Source organism: Lynx rufus, unplaced genomic scaffold, assembly GCF_022079265.1.
Source record: "Lynx rufus isolate CCGP_SWC_20201006 ecotype Redwood Valley unplaced genomic scaffold, mLynRuf1.p SCAF_15, whole genome shotgun sequence".
Lineage (NCBI taxonomy): Eukaryota > Metazoa > Chordata > Mammalia > Carnivora > Felidae > Lynx > Lynx rufus.
This window is the reverse complement of record NW_025814829.1, coordinates 35,592-55,033: the sequence shown is the minus strand read 5'-3', so window position 1 is coordinate 55,033 and position 19,442 is coordinate 35,592. Positions and strand designations below refer to the sequence as shown.

Sequence of the window (19,442 nt, the reverse complement as noted above, 5' to 3'; positions counted from 1 at the left end):
CTTGGCGAGGCACGGGGCGAGGCGGGATGGGAAACTGTGAAACGTGCAACTGTGAAAAGTGTGCGTGAGTGGGGGGGGGGTGGGTGGTGGAGGACGCCGCTCATCGGGGGTGCGGGCTGGGGCGCGGAGGTGGCGAAAGGGACCACTGGGTAACACGCTGGCCCCTTTGCCAAAGGATGGAAGGGACCGACGTGTCCTGCAATTGGAATGACAAGTTGGCGACAAGTGCGCCCAGTCCCCCGGGGTGCCTCGACCGCCACCCACCTGCCTGGCTGCTGGGTTGTCTTCCCCCGTGGCTCCCACGGCACCTCCCCGCTGTCTCACCTCCAGTGCCCCGGGGAGTCCGGGCCGTGCCCGGATGCCTCTTCCCTCCTCCACCTCCCGGGCACGGCGGTCGGACTCTGTGCTCGCATCGGCGCCCAAGACCGGCGTGCCCCTGGGGTCCGCTGTCCGTCGCCGGGGAGAGACGCAGCCAGCCAGGTCGTGGCGCTCCCGCCCCGCGTGGGGCAGGGAAGCCGCCCGAGAGGTGGCAGGCCCGAGGGGGGCTGCTCGGCCAGGTGACGGGACTCAGGGCTGCGCGTGGCTCACCTGACCCACGCGCCCGGCACCGCCACCGCGGGCACCTCAGGAGGGAGGACAGGATGGCTCGTCAGCCTGGCCAGCTAGGAGCGCCACCGGAGGGGGCGGTGGGGGTCCGAGCGCACTCGGGGGGCAGGGGCGCCTGCGCACACTGGTGGTCCCGGCCGGGGACAGAGGCCGCCCCGCCCACTCGCGTCTCGGGCTGTGGAAGCGAAGGTGCCAGGCGAGCGCGTGCGCGGGGGGGGGGGGGGGGCGAAGGGGAGAGGCGATGCCGAGGGCCTCCGGTGGGCCAGCCAGGCCAAAAGGCTCGGACGGGCCGAGGTGGCAGGGCGAGGCCGGGGCCGCCCGTCGGGGCGTGGCAGGTGGCCTTGTGTGCACCCCTCCATCTTGGCGGCGGGGCCCGCGACAAGCTAGCCAGCTCTGGCCTGGCGTGCTGGCGTGGGCTAAAAGGGGGTGGTGCGGGTGCACTGGGGGCGAGACGGTGGGTGGCTCGGCTCGGCTCGGCCGGCCGGGAGGGGAGGCCCCGGAGGGCCAGAGGAAGAAGAAAGGCTTCCCTGACCGGGAATCGAACCCGGGCCGCGGCGGTGAGAGCGCCGAATCCTAACCACTAGACCACCAGGGAGCGACAGGCTGCGCGCCTGGCCTGCACCCCCTGGACCCAGCGCCTCCATTCCACCCACGCGGCTCCGCTTGGGCCCCGAGGCCCCTGCCTCTGCACGTCCAGCCGCCCGCGGGCCCCACGCAGTCCACCCGGCCCGCTGGCAGCACCCGCAAAACGCTGCGCGCCGGCCGCCCTCGCACCCGCACGCCGCCTCGGGCCACGTGCCCAGCGCCCAGCGCCCAGCGGGCCGGCACGCCGTCCCCCACTGCCAGCGCCCGGCGGGCCTGGCCAGGAGGGCCCCGGAGCGGCGCAAAAGGTCGGGCGGCTGCGTTGGCCGGGAATCGAACCCGGGTCAACTGCTTGGAAGGCAGCTATGCTCACCACTATACCACCAACGCTGCACGGCCCGGGCCGGCCCGACGCGGCCGGCCCAGGGTGCGCTCCGCGCCTTCTCGCCTTGGCGCTCTCTTGCCGCCGCCGCCGCCGCGCCTCCGCCGCCCGGCGCAGCCCTGCCCCGACGTCCCGCCCGGCCGCAGCTCTGCCCGGCCACCACGGGCTGCGGCCACCACGGGCTGCGGCCGCCCGGCGCCCCAGCCTCGCCCCTCCGACTCAGCTGCACCGGCCGGTCGCCGGGCACGCCCGCCCGCCCGCCCACCTGCCCGCCCCGCGCCCCGCGCCCCGCGCCCACCGCCGCCCGCCTCTGGAGGGCGCTCTGGCCGCCTGGCCGCTCTCGGGCCCTCGGAGGCCGGCTGGGGAGCCCCGCCACGTCCCCGGCCCGGCGTCTTCCGCGTCCTCCGCGGCCCGCAGCTAGCGGCCCAGCCCGGCCCCGCGCGGGAAGGAGCAGAGGGGGCGGGCGCCAGGCCACACCACCTCCCGCATCCAGACGGGACCGGACCCATCTGCCTCCCACCCGAGCGACACCCACGGCGGCTGCGCGGCTGGGCGGCTGGGCGGCACGTCGCCGAGGAGCTCGCTGTGGCTGCCGCGGGGACCACACGAGGCCCCGGCTGCGCGGTGGCGACCCAGCGTCCGGCCTCGAGCCCGCAAAGGGCTGGGGCCGGTGGACGGTGGGCAGGCCGGGCACGCGCCGCCGGACGGCCGAGAAGAAGCGCCCCTGCCCCTCGGGAGCAAGAGGTGGCACCCAGAGCTGCGCAGGCCACCAAAAAGGGCGTCTTGCCTCCCCGTCGGGGAATCGAACCCCGGTCTCCCGCGTGACAGGCGGGGATACTCACCACTATACTAACGAGGACGGCGGCGGCCGGCCACCCGGGCGCCCGACCCCTCTCCGGCTGCCTCCCCACGCCTGCCCCTGCCTGCCCTCGACGCCCTGCCCTGCACGGGCGCCCGACACGGGCCACGCCCCACCCGACCCCAGCCCCGCTTCGGCCCCCTCTCCCGCACGGCAGCCCCCGGCCCCGACTCCGAGTCCGCCCGGACCCGGGGCCCACACACGGACCCGGACGGCGCTCAGTACTCCCAACGAGCGCTGCCTCTCTCTCGTCTGCCAGGCGGGCATCGCGCCGGGAGAAAAGGCCCCAGACGGCAAGCGGGACTGCGAGGGCGAGGGCGAGGGCGAGGGCGAGGAAGGCGGGGTGGGGAGCAGGGCAAGGGGCGCCGACGCTGCACGGGGCCTGCAGGGAGCTGGGGGTGGGGGTGCGACTGCGACGGGAGCCGCGCTGGCGGCGGCGGCGGCGGCGGCGGCGGCGGCGGCGGCGAAGCGGCTGGCCGTGCTCCTCCGGGGCCGCCGCGCGTGTCTCGCCCCTTGCGCACCCACACAGCCGCCAGCCGGGCGCCATGACGGCCAAGGACACCAGCGTTAGCGCCGCGTCCCAGCCAGGCCAGCGGCGACGCGCTCACACCCGCCGTCAGGATGGCCGAGCGGTCTAAGGCGCTGCGTTCAGGTCGCAGTCTCCCCTGGAGGCGTGGGTTCGAATCCCACTCCTGACACGCCCACCTTTTGGCCCGCCCCACACAGCAGCCACGCCACCCGGGCCTGGACCACACCCTCTCGCGGCCGCGGCCCGCCTCGCACCCGAGCACACGCTGCCCGGGACCGAGCTCCAGCCCCTCCACCCTCGCCGCCTCGGGCTCTGAGCGCGCGCGCGCGCGCGCGCGCTCGCACACACACACACACGCACGCACTCCCCGGCGACTCCAGCGCCTTTCCCACACCCGCAGGCTTCGCTGACTTCGCACCTGCTGCTTTCTGGAGGCTCTTTGGTCCTCCTTCTCGTCTATTCCCGCCCCTGCCCTCCTCACCCCGGCACTCGCGAACCAGCCCAGGCTGCAAAGCTCCCCGCGCTTCCCGCTCCCACATGTGGCCGCTGGACAGCGCCTGGCTCTTCCAGCCAGCCGTCCGCTTCCGCCGCCCCCGGGAACACGCACCCACCCCACCGGCACCCCGTGCTTTTCCCCCGGCCCTAGTCCATTCTCTCCACACCCTCCCGAGGCGGCCCACACGATTCTCCACCTGGGGGCCTTCCCCTGGCCACACCTACCTGCCTGCCTGTCTGCCTCCCGGGAGCCATACAGCCCAGCCGTCTGCTGGCCAGCCGGCGGCGCGGACCCCTCCCTTCTGTGGGCCTGGCTCACGAGTCCAAGCCCGGAAGGTGGCTGCAGGGAGCAGTGAGCGGAAGCCCTAGACCCCCCCGGGCCATCCAGCCGGGCGCCACGGCGCATCTCCTGGCTCGGGGAGGCCGCCGGCCGGCCGCTCCGCCCCAGCGTTCCTCCCGGATCCAAGACCGCCCTCCTGCCTCCCAACCTGTCAAGGCACCCAGCCGGACCCCTAGGGAGAGGCGCCGGCCAGCGCGCTCAGGCCTTTGCTCTCTTGGCCCGAGACGCACTCAGAGGCGCAGGCGGCGCTACCTGGCCTCTAACTCCGTCCGACAGACGCCGGCGCGAGCGCAAACACACACACACACACACACACACACACACACACACACACACAAAGACACACAGCCCACCCATCCCCGCCCCCGGCCCCACGGCTCCACACACGAGAGGTCCGTTCCCCACCCCGTCCGCCGGGACACACACTGCACGCGCGAGAAAACCATCCGCCAAAGGGACTTTGGCTCGGGGCTGGGAGCAGCTGAAGGCAAGGTCCCTCGCCTGCCTGCACCTGCCACAGATGGCTCCGGCTGTTTGGGGTTCGGGCGCTGGCCGGGCTGGGTCCGGCTCCTGGCTGCCTCTGGGGACACGGGCAGGCTGTGGCGGCGGCCCTGGACCAGGGACAAAGCACAGGATGAGCCCAGTCCGCCTCCGTGCCTTCCTCTGCCCGGACGTCCGCGCCGCGCCGCGCCCCGCCCCGCCCCGCCCCAGGGGCTGGCTCTCCGCGTGCCTGGAGCCTGTCTTGCAGACTGCCCGCCTCCTGCTCCCACGGAGAAGACGCTCACGCTCACGCTCACGCTCACGCTCACGCTCACTCCTGGCGGGGACCGGCAACGGAGGCGGCCGGCGCCGCTGGGGAAGCCCTCTGTGGACCACGTCCGTGGGCGCATGGGTGGTTCAGTGGTAGAATTCTCGCCTGCCACGCGGGAGGCCCGGGTTCGATTCCCGGCCCATGCAACGCGCCATCCCCTTTTGGCCCCGCAGCGCCAACTGCGCGCTACGCTTCCTCTCTCCCACCTTCAGAGCACCTGGCCAAAGCCACGTCTGCTCCTCTCTGGGGGCCCGCCCACGCCCCATCCCGTCCCCGCCCCTGCCCCTGCCGCACATTCCCTTCCTCCTCCCTGGCTCGCTCGCCCTGGGGACAAAACTCCGCCCGCCCGGGAGCCAAGGGCCCATCCGCGCCCGCCCGGACACCTGCCTTGCCCTTCTTTTCTTTAACGACGCTCGCCTCGCTCCAGTCTCCCGATTCACTGCAAGGAACGCATCCACGCACCAACTCGCGCTGCCACCCACACGCTCCTCCCCTTCCCTGGGCACCACCTCGCGCCCCCGCCCCTCCCACCAGCCCCTCCCACCCCGACACAGACACACACACACACACACACACGCGCGCGCGCGCGCGCGCGCTCTGGCTCACTCTACCCACACTCCAGAAATCCTCCCCTTTTGCACAACCGGCGGAAACCAAGCTGCCGCGCCGGGAGGGTCGCTCACAGACTCCAGGTGGCACCGGCACCCGCACCCGCAAGACCCCAGCGTGCCTAACGTCATGGTCGCGCAGGCCCTTGATTCTCTGCGTCCCGCTTCGCCGCCGCGCTATCGTGCCAACGCGGCTTCCTCTTCCACCGCGAGAGCCACCCACGGCACCAAAGTCCACCACCGTCCTCCATCCCTCTCCCACCCCGACCTCCACCTCTCCTCCCCTCCACACACACCCACACGCACACACACACGCAAAAGCGAGGACTCCGAGGAAACTTCCCGTGGGCACGGGAAGCACCCGGAGACCCACGGCCGCCCGCGGCTCCTCCGCACCGCTGCAGGGGGCTTGTCCGGTTGAAGCGAGTGTGTCCCAGCAGGTGTGCGCGGCGCACCGGCTGACCGCTCGGCCTCGAGAGGGGACACCTCTGATCACAGAGCAAATCCCCGGCGGACAGGGGTGCCCAAGTTGGGGCGGGAAGGAGACTGAGGTGTGCGATGGACCTTGGGAGGCATCCACAGAAGAGGACGGATACAGACAGGGGTGGACAGAGGGACGGACGGCGCCTATCTTGGCGAGGCACGGGGCGAGGCGGGATGGGAAACTGTGAAACGTGCAACTGTGAAAAGTGTGCGTGAGTGGGGGGGGGGTGGGTGGTGGAGGACGCCGCTCATCGGGGGTGCGGGCTGGGGCGCGGAGGTGGCGAAAGGGACCACTGGGTAACACGCTGGCCCCTTTGCCAAAGGATGGAAGGGACCGACGTGTCCTGCAATTGGAATGACAAGTTGGCGACAAGTGCGCCCAGTCCCCCGGGGTGCCTCGACCGCCACCCACCTGCCTGGCTGCTGGGTTGTCTTCCCCCGTGGCTCCCACGGCACCTCCCCGCTGTCTCACCTCCAGTGCCCCGGGGAGTCCGGGCCGTGCCCGGATGCCTCTTCCCTCCTCCACCTCCCGGGCACGGCGGTCGGACTCTGCGCTCGCATCGGCGCCCAAGACCGGCGTGCCCCTGGGGTCCGCTGTCCGTCGCCGGGGAGAGACGCAGCCAGCCAGGTCGTGGCGCTCCCGCCCCGCGTGGGGCAGGGAAGCCGCCCGAGAGGTGGCAGGCCCGAGGGGGGCTGCTCGGCCAGGTGACGGGACTCAGGGCTGCGCGTGGCTCACCTGACCCACGCGCCCGGCACCGCCACCGCGGGCACCTCAGGAGGGAGGACAGGATGGCTCGTCAGCCTGGCCAGCTAGGAGCGCCACCGGAGGGGGCGGTGGGGGTCCGAGCGCACTCGGGGGGCAGGGGCGCCTGCGCACACTGGTGGTCCCGGCCGGGGACAGAGGCCGCCCCGCCCACTCGCGTCTCGGGCTGTGGAAGCGAAGGTGCCAGGCGAGCGCGTGCGCGGGGGGGGGGGGGGGGGGGGGCGAAGGGGAGAGGCGATGCCGAGGGCCTCCGGTGGGCCAGCCAGGCCAAAAGGCTCGGACGGGCCGAGGTGGCAGGGCGAGGCCGGGGCCGCCCGTCGGGGCGTGGCAGGTGGCCTTGTGTGCACCCCTCCATCTTGGCGGCGGGGCCCGCGACAAGCTAGCCAGCTCTGGCCTGGCGTGCTGGCGTGGGCTAAAAGGGGGTGGTGCGGGTGCACTGGGGGCGAGACGGTGGGTGGCTCGGCTCGGCTCGGCCGGCCGGGAGGGGAGGCCCCGGAGGGCCAGAGGAAGAAGAAAGGCTTCCCTGACCGGGAATCGAACCCGGGCCGCGGCGGTGAGAGCGCCGAATCCTAACCACTAGACCACCAGGGAGCGACAGGCTGCGCGCCTGGCCTGCACCCCCTGGACCCAGCGCCTCCATTCCACCCACGCGGCTCCGCTTGGGCCCCGAGGCCCCTGCCTCTGCACGTCCAGCCGCCCGCGGGCCCCACGCAGTCCACCCGGCCCGCTGGCAGCACCCGCAAAACTCTGCGCGCCGGCCGCCCTCGCACCCGCACGCCGCCTCGGGCCACGTGCCCAGCGCCCAGCGCCCAGCGGGCCGGCACGCCGTCCCCCACTGCCAGCGCCCGGCGGGCCTGGCCAGGAGGGCCCCGGAGCGGCGCAAAAGGTCGGGCGGCTGCGTTGGCCGGGAATCGAACCCGGGTCAACTGCTTGGAAGGCAGCTATGCTCACCACTATACCACCAACGCTGCACGGCCCGGGCCGGCCCGACGCGGCCGGCCCAGGGTGCGCTCCGCGCCTTCTCGCCTTGGCGCTCTCTCGCCGCCGCCGCCGCCGCCGCCGCGCCTCCGCCGCCCGGCGCAGCCCTGCCCCGACGTCCCGCCCGGCCGCAGCTCTGCCCGGCCACCACGGGCTGCGGCCACCACGGGCTGCGGCCGCCCGGCGCCCCAGCCTCGCCCCTCCGACTCAGCTGCACCGGCCGGTCGCCGGGCACGCCCGCCCGCCCGCCCACCTGCCCGCCCCGCGCCCCGCGCCCCGCGCCCACCGCCGCCCGCCTCTGGAGGGCGCTCTGGCCGCCTGGCCGCTCTCGGGCCCTCGGAGGCCGGCTGGGGAGCCCCGCCACGTCCCCGGCCCGGCGTCTTCCGCGTCCTCCGCGGCCCGCAGCTAGCGGCCCAGCCCGGCCCCGCGCGGGAAGGAGCAGAGGGGGCGGGCGCCAGGCCACACCACCTCCCGCATCCAGACGGGACCGGACCCATCTGCCTCCCACCCGAGCGACACCCACGGCGGCTGCGCGGCTGGGCGGCTGGGCGGCACGTCGCCGAGGAGCTCGCTGTGGCTGCCGCGGGGACCACACGAGGCCCCGGCTGCGCGGTGGCGACCCAGCGTCCGGCCTCGAGCCACGCAAAGGGCTGGGGCCGGTGGACGGTGGGCAGGCCGGGCACGCGCCGCCGGACGGCCGAGAAGAAGCGCCCCTGCCCCTCGGGAGCAAGAGGTGGCACCCAGAGCTGCGCAGGCCACCAAAAAGGGCGTCTTGCCTCCCCGTCGGGGAATCGAACCCCGGTCTCCCGCGTGACAGGCGGGGATACTCACCACTATACTAACGAGGACGGCGGCGGCCGGCCACCCGGGCGCCCGACCCCTCTCCGGCTGCCTCCCCACGCCTGCCCCTGCCTGCCCTCGACGCCCTGCCCTGCACGGGCGCCCGACACGGGCCACGCCCCACCCGACCCCAGCCCCGCTTCGGCCCCCTCTCCCGCACGGCAGCCCCCGGCCCCGACTCCGAGTCCGCCCGGACCCGGGGCCCACACACGGACCCGGACGGCGCTCAGTACTCCCAACGAGCGCTGCCTCTCTCTCGTCTGCCAGGCGGGCATCGCGCCGGGAGAAAAGGCCCCAGACGGCAAGCGGGACTGCGAGGGCGAGGGCGAGGGCGAGGGCGAGGAAGGCGGGGTGGGGAGCAGGGCAAGGGGCGCCGACGCTGCACGGGGCCTGCAGGGAGCTGGGGGTGGGGGTGCGACTGCGACGGGAGCCGCGCTGGCGGCGGCGGCGGCGGCGGCGGCGGCGGCGGCGGCGAGGCGGCTGGCCGTGCTCCTCCGGGGCCGCCGCGCGTGTCTCGCCCCTTGCGCACCCACACAGCCGCCAGCCGGGCGCCATGACGGCCAAGGACACCAGCGTTAGCGCCGCGTCCCAGCCAGGCCAGCGGCGACGCGCTCACACCCGCCGTCAGGATGGCCGAGCGGTCTAAGGCGCTGCGTTCAGGTCGCAGTCTCCCCTGGAGGCGTGGGTTCGAATCCCACTCCTGACACGCCCACCTTTTGGCCCGCCCCACACAGCAGCCACGCCACCCGGGCCTGGACCACACCCTCTCGCGGCCGCGGCCCGCCTCGCACCCGAGCACACGCTGCCCGGGACCGAGCTCCAGCCCCTCCACCCTCGCCGCCTCGGGCTCTGAGCGCGCGCGCGCGCGCGCGCGCTCGCACACACACACACACGCACGCACTCCCCGGCGACTCCAGCGCCTTTCCCACACCCGCAGGCTTCGCTGACTTCGCACCTGCTGCTTTCTGGAGGCTCTTTGGTCCTCCTTCTCGTCTATTCCCGCCCCTGCCCTCCTCACCCCGGCACTCGCGAACCAGCCCAGGCTGCAAAGCTCCCCGCGCTTCCCGCTCCCACATGTGGCCGCTGGACAGCGCCTGGCTCTTCCAGCCAGCCGTCCGCTTCCGCCGCCCCCGGGAACACGCACCCACCCCACCGGCACCCCGTGCTTTTCCCCCGGCCCTAGTCCATTCTCTCCACACCCTCCCGAGGCGGCCCACACGATTCTCCACCTGGGGGCCTTCCCCTGGCCACACCTACCTGCCTGCCTGTCTGCCTCCCGGGAGCCATACAGCCCAGCCGTCTGCTGGCCAGCCGGCGGCGCGGACCCCTCCCTTCTGTGGGCCTGGCTCACGAGTCCAAGCCGGGAAGGTGGCTGCAGGGAGCAGTGAGCGGAAGCCCTAGACCCCCCCGGGCCATCCAGCCGGGCGCCACGGCGCATCTCCTGGCTCGGGGAGGCCGCCGGCCGGCCGCTCCGCCCCAGCGTTCCTCCCGGATCCAAGACCGCCCTCCTGCCTCCCAACCTGTCAAGGCACCCAGCCGGACCCCTAGGGAGAGGCGCCGGCCAGCGCGCTCAGGCCTTTGCTCTCTTGGCCCGAGACGCACTCAGAGGCGCAGGCGGCGCTACCTGGCCTCTAACTCCGTCCGACAGACGCCGGCGCGAGCGCAAACACACACACACACACACACACACACACACACACACACACACAAAGACACACAGCCCACCCATCCCCGCCCCCGGCCCCACGGCTCCACACACGAGAGGTCCGTTCCCCACCTCGTCTGCCGGGACACACACTGCACGCGCGAGAAAACCATCCGCCAAAGGGACTTTGGCTCGGGGCTGGGAGCAGCTGAAGGCAAGGTCCCTCGCCTGCCTGCACCTGCCACAGATGGCTCCGGCTGTTTGGGGTTCGGGCGCTGGCCGGGCTGGGTCCGGCTCCTGGCTGCCTCTGGGGACACGGGCAGGCTGTGGCGGCGGCCCTGGACCAGGGACAAAGCACAGGATGAGCCCAGTCCGCCTCCGTGCCTTCCTCTGCCCGGACGTCCGCGCCGCGCCGCGCCGCGCCCCGCCCCGCCCCGCCCCGCCCCGCCCCGCCCCGCCCCAGGGGCTGGCTCTCCGCGTGCCTGGAGCCTGTCTTGCAGACTGCCCGCCTCCTGCTCCCACGGAGAAGACGCTCACGCTCACGCTCACGCTCACGCTCACGCTCACGCTCACTCCTGGCGGGGACCGGCAACGGAGGCGGCCGGCGCCGCTGGGGAAGCCCTCTGTGGACCACGTCCGTGGGCGCATGGGTGGTTCAGTGGTAGAATTCTCGCCTGCCACGCGGGAGGCCCGGGTTCGATTCCCGGCCCATGCAACGCGCCATCCCCTTTTGGCCCCGCAGCGCCAACTGCGCGCTACGCTTCCTCTCTCCCACCTTCAGAGCACCTGGCCAAAGCCACGTCTGCTCCTCTCTGGGGGCCCGCCCACGCCCCATCACGTCCCCGCCCCTGCCCCTGCCGCACATTCCCTTCCTCCTCCCTGGCTCGCTCGCCCTGGGGACAAAACTCCGCCCGCCCGGGAGCCAAGGGCCCATCCGCGCCCGCCCGGACACCTGCCTTGCCCTTCTTTTCTTTAACGACGCTCGCCTCGCTCCAGTCTCCCGATTCACTGCAAGGAACGCATCCACGCACCAACTCGCGCTGCCACCCACACGCTCCTCCCCTTCCCTGGGCACCACCTCGCGCCCCCGCCCCTCCCACCAGCCCCTCCCACCCCGACACAGACACACACACACACACACACGCGCGCGCGCGCGCGCGCGCTCTGGCTCACTCTACCCACACTCCAGAAATCCTCCCCTTTTGCACAACCGGCGGAAACCAAGCTGCCGCGCCGGGAGGGTCGCTCACAGACTCCAGGTGGCACCGGCACCCGCACCCGCAAGACCCCAGCGTGCCTAACGTCATGGTCGCGCAGGCCCTTGATTCTCTGCGTCCCGCTTCGCCGCCGCGCTATCGTGCCAACGCGGCTTCCTCTTCCACCGCGAGAGCCACCCACGGCACCAAAGTCCACCACCGTCCTCCATCCCTCTCCCACCCCGACCTCCACCTCTCCTCCCCTCCACACACACCCACACGCACACACACACGCAAAAGCGAGGACTCCGAGGAAACTTCCCGTGGGCACGGGAAGCACCCGGAGACCCACGGCCGCCCGCGGCTCCTCCGCACCGCTGCAGGGGGCTTGTCCGGTTGAAGCGAGTGTGTCCCAGCAGGTGTGCGCGGCGCACCGGCTGACCGCTCGGCCTCGAGAGGGGACACCTCTGATCACAGAGCAAATCCCCGGCGGACAGGGGTGCCCAAGTTGGGGCGGGAAGGAGACTGAGGTGTGCGATGGACCTTGGGAGGCATCCACAGAAGAGGACGGATACAGACAGGGGTGGACAGAGGGACGGACGGCGCCTATCTTGGCGAGGCACGGGGCGAGGCGGGATGGGAAACTGTGAAACGTGCAACTGTGAAAAGTGTGCGTGAGTGGGGGGGGGGTGGGTGGTGGAGGACGCCGCTCATCGGGGGTGCGGGCTGGGGCGCGGAGGTGGCGAAAGGGACCACTGGGTAACACGCTGGCCCCTTTGCCAAAGGATGGAAGGGACCGACGTGTCCTGCAATTGGAATGACAAGTTGGCGACAAGTGCGCCCAGTCCCCCGGGGTGCCTCGACCGCCACCCACCTGCCTGGCTGCTGGGTTGTCTTCCCCCGTGGCTCCCACGGCACCTCCCCGCTGTCTCACCTCCAGTGCCCCGGGGAGTCCGGGCCGTGCCCGGATGCCTCTTCCCTCCTCCACCTCCCGGGCACGGCGGTCGGACTCTGTGCTCGCATCGGCGCCCAAGACCGGCGTGCCCCTGGGGTCCGCTGTCCGTCGCCGGGGAGAGACGCAGCCAGCCAGGTCGTGGCGCTCCCGCCCCGCGTGGGGCAGGGAAGCCGCCCGAGAGGTGGCAGGCCCGAGGGGGGCTGCTCGGCCAGGTGACGGGACTCAGGGCTGCGCGTGGCTCACCTGACCCACGCGCCCGGCACCGCCACCGCGGGCACCTCAGGAGGGAGGACAGGATGGCTCGTCAGCCTGGCCAGCTAGGAGCGCCACCGGAGGGGGCGGTGGGGGTCCGAGCGCACTCGGGGGGCAGGGGCGCCTGCGCACACTGGTGGTCCCGGCCGGGGACAGAGGCCGCCCCGCCCACTCGCGTCTCGGGCTGTGGAAGCGAAGGTGCCAGGCGAGCGCGTGCGCGGGGGGGGGGGGGGGCGAAGGGGAGAGGCGATGCCGAGGGCCTCCGGTGGGCCAGCCAGGCCAAAAGGCTCGGACGGGCCGAGGTGGCAGGGCGAGGCCGGGGCCGCCCGTCGGGGCGTGGCAGGTGGCCTTGTGTGCACCCCTCCATCTTGGCGGCGGGGCCCGCGACAAGCTAGCCAGCTCTGGCCTGGCGTGCTGGCGTGGGCTAAAAGGGGGTGGTGCGGGTGCACTGGGGGCGAGACGGTGGGTGGCTCGGCTCGGCTCGGCCGGCCGGGAGGGGAGGCCCCGGAGGGCCAGAGGAAGAAGAAAGGCTTCCCTGACCGGGAATCGAACCCGGGCCGCGGCGGTGAGAGCGCCGAATCCTAACCACTAGACCACCAGGGAGCGACAGGCTGCGCGCCTGGCCTGCACCCCCTGGACCCAGCGCCTCCATTCCACCCACGCGGCTCCGCTTGGGCCCCGAGGCCCCTGCCTCTGCACGTCCAGCCGCCCGCGGGCCCCACGCAGTCCACCCGGCCCGCTGGCAGCACCCGCAAAACGCTGCGCGCCGGCCGCCCTCGCACCCGCACGCCGCCTCGGGCCACGTGCCCAGCGCCCAGCGGGCCGGCACGCCGCCCCCCACTGCCAGCGCCCGGCGGGCCTGGCCAGGAGGGCCCCGGAGCGGCGCAAAAGGTCGGGCGGCTGCGTTGGCCGGGAATCGAACCCGGGTCAACTGCTTGGAAGGCAGCTATGCTCACCACTATACCACCAACGCTGCACGGCCCGGGCCGGCCCGACGCGGCCGGCCCAGGGTGCGCTCCGCGCCTTCTCGCCTTGGCGCTCTCTTGCCGCCGCCGCCGCCGCGCCTCCGCCGCCCGGCGCAGCCCTGCCCCGACGTCCCGCCCGGCCGCAGCTCTGCCCGGCCACCACGGGCTGCGGCCACCACGGGCTGCGGCCGCCCGGCGCCCCAGCCTCGCCCCTCCGACTCAGCTGCACCGGCCGGTCGCCGGGCACGCCCGCCCGCCCGCCCACCTGCCCGCCCCGCGCCCCGCGCCCCGCGCCCACCGCCGCCCGCCTCTGGAGGGCGCTCTGGCCGCCTGGCCGCTCTCGGGCCCTCGGAGGCCGGCTGGGGAGCCCCGCCACGTCCCCGGCCCGGCGTCTTCCGCGTCCTCCGCGGCCCGCAGCTAGCGGCCCAGCCCGGCCCCGCGCGGGAAGGAGCAGAGGGGGCGGGCGCCAGGCCACACCACCTCCCGCATCCAGACGGGACCGGACCCATCTGCCTCCCACCCGAGCGACACCCACGGCGGCTGCGCGGCTGGGCGGCTGGGCGGCACGTCGCCGAGGAGCTCGCTGTGGCTGCCGCGGGGACCACACGAGGCCCCGGCTGCGCGGTGGCGACCCAGCGTCCGGCCTCGAGCCACGCAAAGGGCTGGGGCCGGTGGACGGTGGGCAGGCCGGGCACGCGCCGCCGGACGGCCGAGAAGAAGCGCCCCTGCCCCTCGGGAGCAAGAGGTGGCACCCAGAGCTGCGCAGGCCACCAAAAAGGGCGTCTTGCCTCCCCGTCGGGGAATCGAACCCCGGTCTCCCGCGTGACAGGCGGGGATACTCACCACTATACTAACGAGGACGGCGGCGGCCGGCCACCCGGGCGCCCGACCCCTCTCCGGCTGCCTCCCCACGCCTGCCCCTGCCTGCCCTCGACGCCCTGCCCTGCACGGGCGCCCGACACGGGCCACGCCCCACCCGACCCCAGCCCCGCTTCGGCCCCCTCTCCCGCACGGCAGCCCCCGGCCCCGACTCCGAGTCCGCCCGGACCCGGGGCCCACACACGGACCCGGACGGCGCTCAGTACTCCCAACGAGCGCTGCCTCTCTCTCGTCTGCCAGGCGGGCATCGCGCCGGGAGAAAAGGCCCCAGACGGCAAGCGGGACTGCGAGGGCGAGGGCGAGGGCGAGGGCGAGGAAGGCGGGGTGGGGAGCAGGGCAAGGGGCGCCGACGCTGCACGGGGCCTGCAGGGAGCTGGGGGTGGGGGTGCGACTGCGACGGGAGCCGCGCTGGCGGCGGCGGCGGCGGCGGCGGCGGCGGCGGCGGCGGCGGCGGCGGCGAAGCGGCTGGCCGTGCTCCTCCGGGGCCGCCGCGCGTGTCTCGCCCCTTGCGCACCCACACAGCCGCCAGCCGGGCGCCATGACGGCCAAGGACACCAGCGTTAGCGCCGCGTCCCAGCCAGGCCAGCGGCGACGCGCTCACACCCGCCGTCAGGATGGCCGAGCGGTCTAAGGCGCTGCGTTCAGGTCGCAGTCTCCCCTGGAGGCGTGGGTTCGAATCCCACTCCTGACACGCCCACCTTTTGGCCCGCCCCACACAGCAGCCACGCCACCCGGGCCTGGACCACACCCTCTCGCGGCCGCGGCCCGCCTCGCACCCGAGCACACGCTGCCCGGGACCGAGCTCCAGCCCCTCCACCCTCGCCGCCTCGGGCTCTGAGCGCGCGCGCGCGCGCGCGCTCGCACACACACACACACGCACGCACTCCCCGGCGACTCCAGCGCCTTTCCCACACCCGCAGGCTTCGCTGACTTCGCACCTGCTGCTTTCTGGAGGCTCTTTGGTCCTCCTTCTCGTCTATTCCCGCCCCTGCCCTCCTCACCCCGGCACTCGCGAACCAGCCCAGGCTGCAAAGCTCCCCGCGCTTCCCGCTCCCACATGTGGCCGCTGGACAGCGCCTGGCTCTTCCAGCCAGCCGTCCGCTTCCGCCGCCCCCGGGAACACGCACCCACCCCACCGGCACCCCGTGCTTTTCCCCCGGCCCTAGTCCATTCTCTCCACACCCTCCCGAGGCGGCCCACACGATTCTCCACCTGGGGGCCTTCCCCTGGCCACACCTACCTGCCTGCCTGTCTGCCTCCCGGGAGCCATACAGCCCAGCCGTCTGCTGGCCAGCCGGCGGCGCGGACCCCTCCCTTCTGTGGGCCTGGCTCACGAGTCCAAGCCGGGAAGGTGGCTGCAGGGAGCAGTGAGCGGAAGCCCTAGACCCCCCCGGGCCATCCAGCCGGGCGCCACGGCGCATCTCCTGGCTCGGGGAGGCCGCCGGCCGGCCGCTCCGCCCCAGCGTTCCTCCCGGATCCAAGACCGCCCTCCTGCCTCCCAACCTGTCAAGGCACCCAGCCGGACCCCTAGGGAGAGGCGCCGGCCAGCGCGCTCAGGCCTTTGCTCTCTTGGCCCGAGACGCACTCAGAGGCGCAGGCGGCGCTACCTGGCCTCTAACTCCGTCCGACAGACGCCGGCGCGAGCGCAAACACACACACACACACACACACACACACACACACACACACACACACAAAGACACACAGCCCACCCATCCCCGCCCCCGGCCCCACGGCTCCACACACGAGAGGTCCGTTCCCCACCTCGTCTGCCGGGACACACACTGCACGCGCGAGAAAACCATCCGCCAAAGGGACTTTGGCTCGGGGCTGGGAGCAGCTGAAGGCAAGGTCCCTCGCCTGCCTGCACCTGCCACAGATGGCTCCGGCTGTTTGGGGTTCGGGCGCTGGCCGGGCTGGGTCCGGCTCCTGGCTGCCTCTGGGGACACGGGCAGGCTGTGGCGGCGGCCCTGGACCAGGGACAAAGCACAGGATGAGCCCAGTCCGCCTCCGTGCCTTCCTCTGCCCGGACGTCCGCGCCGCGCCGCGCCGCGCCGCGCCCCGCCCCGCCCCGCCCCGCCCCGCCCCAGGGGCTGGCTCTCCGCGTGCCTGGAGCCTGTCTTGCAGACTGCCCGCCTCCTGCTCCCACGGAGAAGACGCTCACGCTCACGCTCACGCTCACGCTCACGCTCACTCCTGGCGGGGACCGGCAACGGAGGCGGCCGGCGCCGCTGGGGAAGCCCTCTGTGGACCACGTCCGTGGGCGCATGGGTGGTTCAGTGGTAGAATTCTCGCCTGCCACGCGGGAGGCCCGGGTTCGATTCCCGGCCCATGCAACGCGCCATCCCCTTTTGGCCCCGCAGCGCCAACTGCGCGCTACGCTTCCTCTCTCCCACCTTCAGAGCACCTGGCCAAAGCCACGTCTGCTCCTCTCTGGGGGCCCGCCCACGCCCCATCACGTCCCCGCCCCTGCCCCTGCCGCACATTCCCTTCCTCCTCCCTGGCTCGCTCGCCCTGGGGACAAAACTCCGCCCGCCCGGGAGCCAAGGGCCCATCCGCGCCCGCCCGGACACCTGCCTTGCCCTTCTTTTCTTTAACGACGCTCGCCTCGCTCCAGTCTCCCGATTCACTGCAAGGAACGCATCCACGCACCAACTCGCGCTGCCACCCACACGCTCCTCCCCTTCCCTGGGCACCACCTCGCGCCCCCGCCCCTCCCACCAGCCCCTCCCACCCCGACACAGACACACACACACACACACACACGCGCGCGCGCGCGCGCGCTCTGGCTCACTCTACCCACACTCCAGAAATCCTCCCCTTTTGCACAACCGGCGGAAACCAAGCTGCCGCGCCGGGAGGGTCGCTCACAGACTCCAGGTGGCACCGGCACCCGCACCCGCAAGACCCCAGCGTGCCTAACGTCATGGTCGCGCAGGCCCTTGATTCTCTGCGTCCCGCTTCGCCGCCGCGCTATCGTGCCAACGCGGCTTCCTCTTCCACCGCGAGAGCCACCCACGGCACCAAAGTCCACCACCGTCCTCCATCCCTCTCCCACCCCGACCTCCACCTCTCCTCCCCTCCACACACACCCACACGCACACACACACGCAAAAGCGAGGACTCCGAGGAAACTTCCCGTGGGCACGGGAAGCACCCGGAGACCCACGGCCGCCCGCGGCTCCTCCGCACCGCTGCAGGGGGCTTGTCCGGTTGAAGCGAGTGTGTCCCAGCAGGTGTGCGCGGCGCACCGGCTGACCGCTCGGCCTCGAGAGGGGACACCTCTGATCACAGAGCAAATCCCCGGCGGACAGGGGTGCCCAAGTTGGGGCGGGAAGGAGACTGAGGTGTGCGATGGACCTTGGGAGGCATCCACAGAAGAGGACGGATACAGACAGGGGTGGACAGAGGGACGGACGGCGCCTATCTTGGCGAGGCACGGGGCGAGGCGGGATGGGAAACTGTGAAACGTGCAACTGTGAAAAGTGTGCGTGAGTGGGGGGGGGGTGGGTGGTGGAGGACGCCGCTCATCGGGGGTGCGGGCTGGGGCGCGGAGGTGGCGAAAGGGACCACTGGGTAACACGCTGGCCCCTTTGCCAAAGGATGGAAGGGACCGACGTGTCCTGCAATTGGAATGACAAGTTGGCGACAAGTGCGCCCAGTCCCCCGGGGTGCCTCGACCGCCACCCACCTGCCTGGCTGCTGGGTTGTCTTCCCCCGTGGCTCCCACGGCACCTCCCCGCTGTCTCACCTCCAGTGCCCCGGGGAGTCCGGGCCGTGCCCGGATGCCTCTTCCCTCCTCCACCTCCCGGGCACGGCGGTCGGACTCTGTGCTCGCATCGGCGCCCAAGACCGGCGTGCCCCTGGGGTCCGCTGTCCGTCGCCGGGGAGAGACGCAGCCAGCCAGGTCGTGGCGCTCCCGCCCCGCGTGGGGCAGGGAAGCCGCCCGAGAGGTGGCAGGCCCGAGGGGGGCTGCTCGGCCAGGTGACGGGACTCAGGGCTGCGCGTGGCTCACCTGACCCACGCGCCCGGCACCGCCACCGCGGGCACCTCAGGAGGGAGGACAGGATGGCTCGTCAGCCTGGCCAGCTAGGAGCGCCACCGGAGGGGGCGGTGGGGGTCCGAGCGCACTCGGGGGGCAGGGGCGCCTGCGCACACTGGTGGTCCCGGCCGGGGACAGAGGCCGCCCCGCCCACTCGCGTCTCGGGCTGTGGAAGCGAAGGTGCCAGGCGAGCGCGTGCGCGGGGGGGGGGGGGGCGAAGGGGAGAGGCGATGCCGAGGGCCTCCGGTGGGCCAGCCAGGCCAAAAGGCTCGGACGGGCCGAGGTGGCAGGGCGAGGCCGGGGCCGCCCGTCGGGGCGTGGCAGGTGGCCTTGTGTGCACCCCTCCATCTTGGCGGCGGGGCCCGCGACAAGCTAGCCAGCTCTGGCCTGGCGTGCTGGCGTGGGCTAAAAGGGGGTGGTGCGGGTGCACTGGGGGCGAGACGGTGGGTGGCTCGGCTCGGCTCGGCCGGCCGGGAGGGGAGGCCCCGGAGGGCCAGAGGAAGAAGAAAGGCTTCCCTGACCGGGAATCGAACCCGGGCCGCGGCGGTGAGAGCGCCGAATCCTAACCACTAGACCACCAGGGAGCGACAGGCTGCGCGCCTGGCCTGCACCCCCTGGACCCAGCGCCTCCATTCCACCCACGCGGCTCCGCTTGGGCCCCGAGGCCCCTGCCTCTGCACGTCCAGCCGCCCGCGGGCCCCACGCAGTCCACCCGGCCCGCTGGCAGCACCCGCAAAACGCTGCGCGCCGGCCGCCCTCGCACCCGCACGCCGCCTCGGGCCACGTGCCCAGCGCCCAGCGCCCAGCGGGCCGGCACGCCGTCCCCCACTGCCAGCGCCCGGCGGGCCTGGCCAGGAGGGCCCCGGAGCGGCGCAAAAGGTCGGGCGGCTGCGTTGGCCGGGAATCGAACCCGGGTCAACTGCTTGGAAGGCAGCTATGCTCACCACTATACCACCAACGCTGCACGGCCCGGGCCGGCCCGACGCGGCCGGCCCAGGGTGCGCTCCGCGCCTTCTCGCCTTGGCGCTCTCTTGCCGCCGCCGCCGCCGCGCCTCCGCCGCCCGGCGCAGCCCTGCCCCGACGTCCCGCCCGGCCGCAGCTCTGCCCGGCCACCACGGGCTGCGGCCACCACGGGCTGCGGCCGCCCGGCGCCCCAGCCTCGCCCCTCCGACTCAGCTGCACCGGCCGGTCGCCGGGCACGCCCGCCCGCCCGCCCACCTGCCCGCCCCGCG

The 19,442-nt window shown here is 73.5% G+C and overlaps 17 non-coding genes across 17 annotated transcripts; 6 read left to right on the top strand and 11 right to left on the bottom strand.

The window, feature by feature from the left end:
- Positions 1-1,129: 1,129 nt before the first annotated feature.
- On the bottom strand, positions 1,130-1,201 carry TRNAE-CUC (transfer RNA glutamic acid (anticodon CUC)). Its single transcript has one exon. It is a non-coding gene; the product is annotated as a tRNA-Glu (tRNA).
- A 305-nt stretch (positions 1,202-1,506) lies between these two features.
- On the bottom strand, positions 1,507-1,578 carry TRNAG-UCC (transfer RNA glycine (anticodon UCC)). Its single transcript has one exon. It is a non-coding gene; the product is annotated as a tRNA-Gly (tRNA).
- Positions 1,579-2,357: 779 nt separating this feature from the next.
- Positions 2,358-2,429, bottom strand: TRNAD-GUC (transfer RNA aspartic acid (anticodon GUC)). The gene has a single exon. It is a non-coding gene; the product is annotated as a tRNA-Asp (tRNA).
- Positions 2,430-3,044: 615 nt separating this feature from the next.
- TRNAL-CAG (transfer RNA leucine (anticodon CAG)) lies at positions 3,045-3,127 on the top strand. The gene has a single exon. It is a non-coding gene; the product is annotated as a tRNA-Leu (tRNA).
- Positions 3,128-4,679: 1,552 nt separating this feature from the next.
- TRNAG-GCC (transfer RNA glycine (anticodon GCC)) lies at positions 4,680-4,750 on the top strand. The gene has a single exon. It is a non-coding gene; the product is annotated as a tRNA-Gly (tRNA).
- A 2,227-nt stretch (positions 4,751-6,977) lies between these two features.
- TRNAE-CUC (transfer RNA glutamic acid (anticodon CUC)) lies at positions 6,978-7,049 on the bottom strand. Its single transcript has one exon. It is a non-coding gene; the product is annotated as a tRNA-Glu (tRNA).
- Positions 7,050-7,354: 305 nt separating this feature from the next.
- On the bottom strand, positions 7,355-7,426 carry TRNAG-UCC (transfer RNA glycine (anticodon UCC)). Its single transcript has one exon. It is a non-coding gene; the product is annotated as a tRNA-Gly (tRNA).
- A 786-nt stretch (positions 7,427-8,212) lies between these two features.
- Positions 8,213-8,284, bottom strand: TRNAD-GUC (transfer RNA aspartic acid (anticodon GUC)). Its single transcript has one exon. It is a non-coding gene; the product is annotated as a tRNA-Asp (tRNA).
- A 615-nt stretch (positions 8,285-8,899) lies between these two features.
- TRNAL-CAG (transfer RNA leucine (anticodon CAG)) lies at positions 8,900-8,982 on the top strand. Its single transcript has one exon. It is a non-coding gene; the product is annotated as a tRNA-Leu (tRNA).
- Positions 8,983-10,565: 1,583 nt separating this feature from the next.
- On the top strand, positions 10,566-10,636 carry TRNAG-GCC (transfer RNA glycine (anticodon GCC)). The gene has a single exon. It is a non-coding gene; the product is annotated as a tRNA-Gly (tRNA).
- A 2,219-nt stretch (positions 10,637-12,855) lies between these two features.
- Positions 12,856-12,927, bottom strand: TRNAE-CUC (transfer RNA glutamic acid (anticodon CUC)). The gene has a single exon. It is a non-coding gene; the product is annotated as a tRNA-Glu (tRNA).
- Positions 12,928-13,225: 298 nt separating this feature from the next.
- TRNAG-UCC (transfer RNA glycine (anticodon UCC)) lies at positions 13,226-13,297 on the bottom strand. Its single transcript has one exon. It is a non-coding gene; the product is annotated as a tRNA-Gly (tRNA).
- Positions 13,298-14,077: 780 nt separating this feature from the next.
- On the bottom strand, positions 14,078-14,149 carry TRNAD-GUC (transfer RNA aspartic acid (anticodon GUC)). Its single transcript has one exon. It is a non-coding gene; the product is annotated as a tRNA-Asp (tRNA).
- Positions 14,150-14,776: 627 nt separating this feature from the next.
- On the top strand, positions 14,777-14,859 carry TRNAL-CAG (transfer RNA leucine (anticodon CAG)). The gene has a single exon. It is a non-coding gene; the product is annotated as a tRNA-Leu (tRNA).
- A 1,574-nt stretch (positions 14,860-16,433) lies between these two features.
- Positions 16,434-16,504, top strand: TRNAG-GCC (transfer RNA glycine (anticodon GCC)). The gene has a single exon. It is a non-coding gene; the product is annotated as a tRNA-Gly (tRNA).
- Positions 16,505-18,722: 2,218 nt separating this feature from the next.
- TRNAE-CUC (transfer RNA glutamic acid (anticodon CUC)) lies at positions 18,723-18,794 on the bottom strand. Its single transcript has one exon. It is a non-coding gene; the product is annotated as a tRNA-Glu (tRNA).
- A 305-nt stretch (positions 18,795-19,099) lies between these two features.
- Positions 19,100-19,171, bottom strand: TRNAG-UCC (transfer RNA glycine (anticodon UCC)). Its single transcript has one exon. It is a non-coding gene; the product is annotated as a tRNA-Gly (tRNA).
- Between the last annotated feature and the right edge of the window lie 271 nt (positions 19,172-19,442).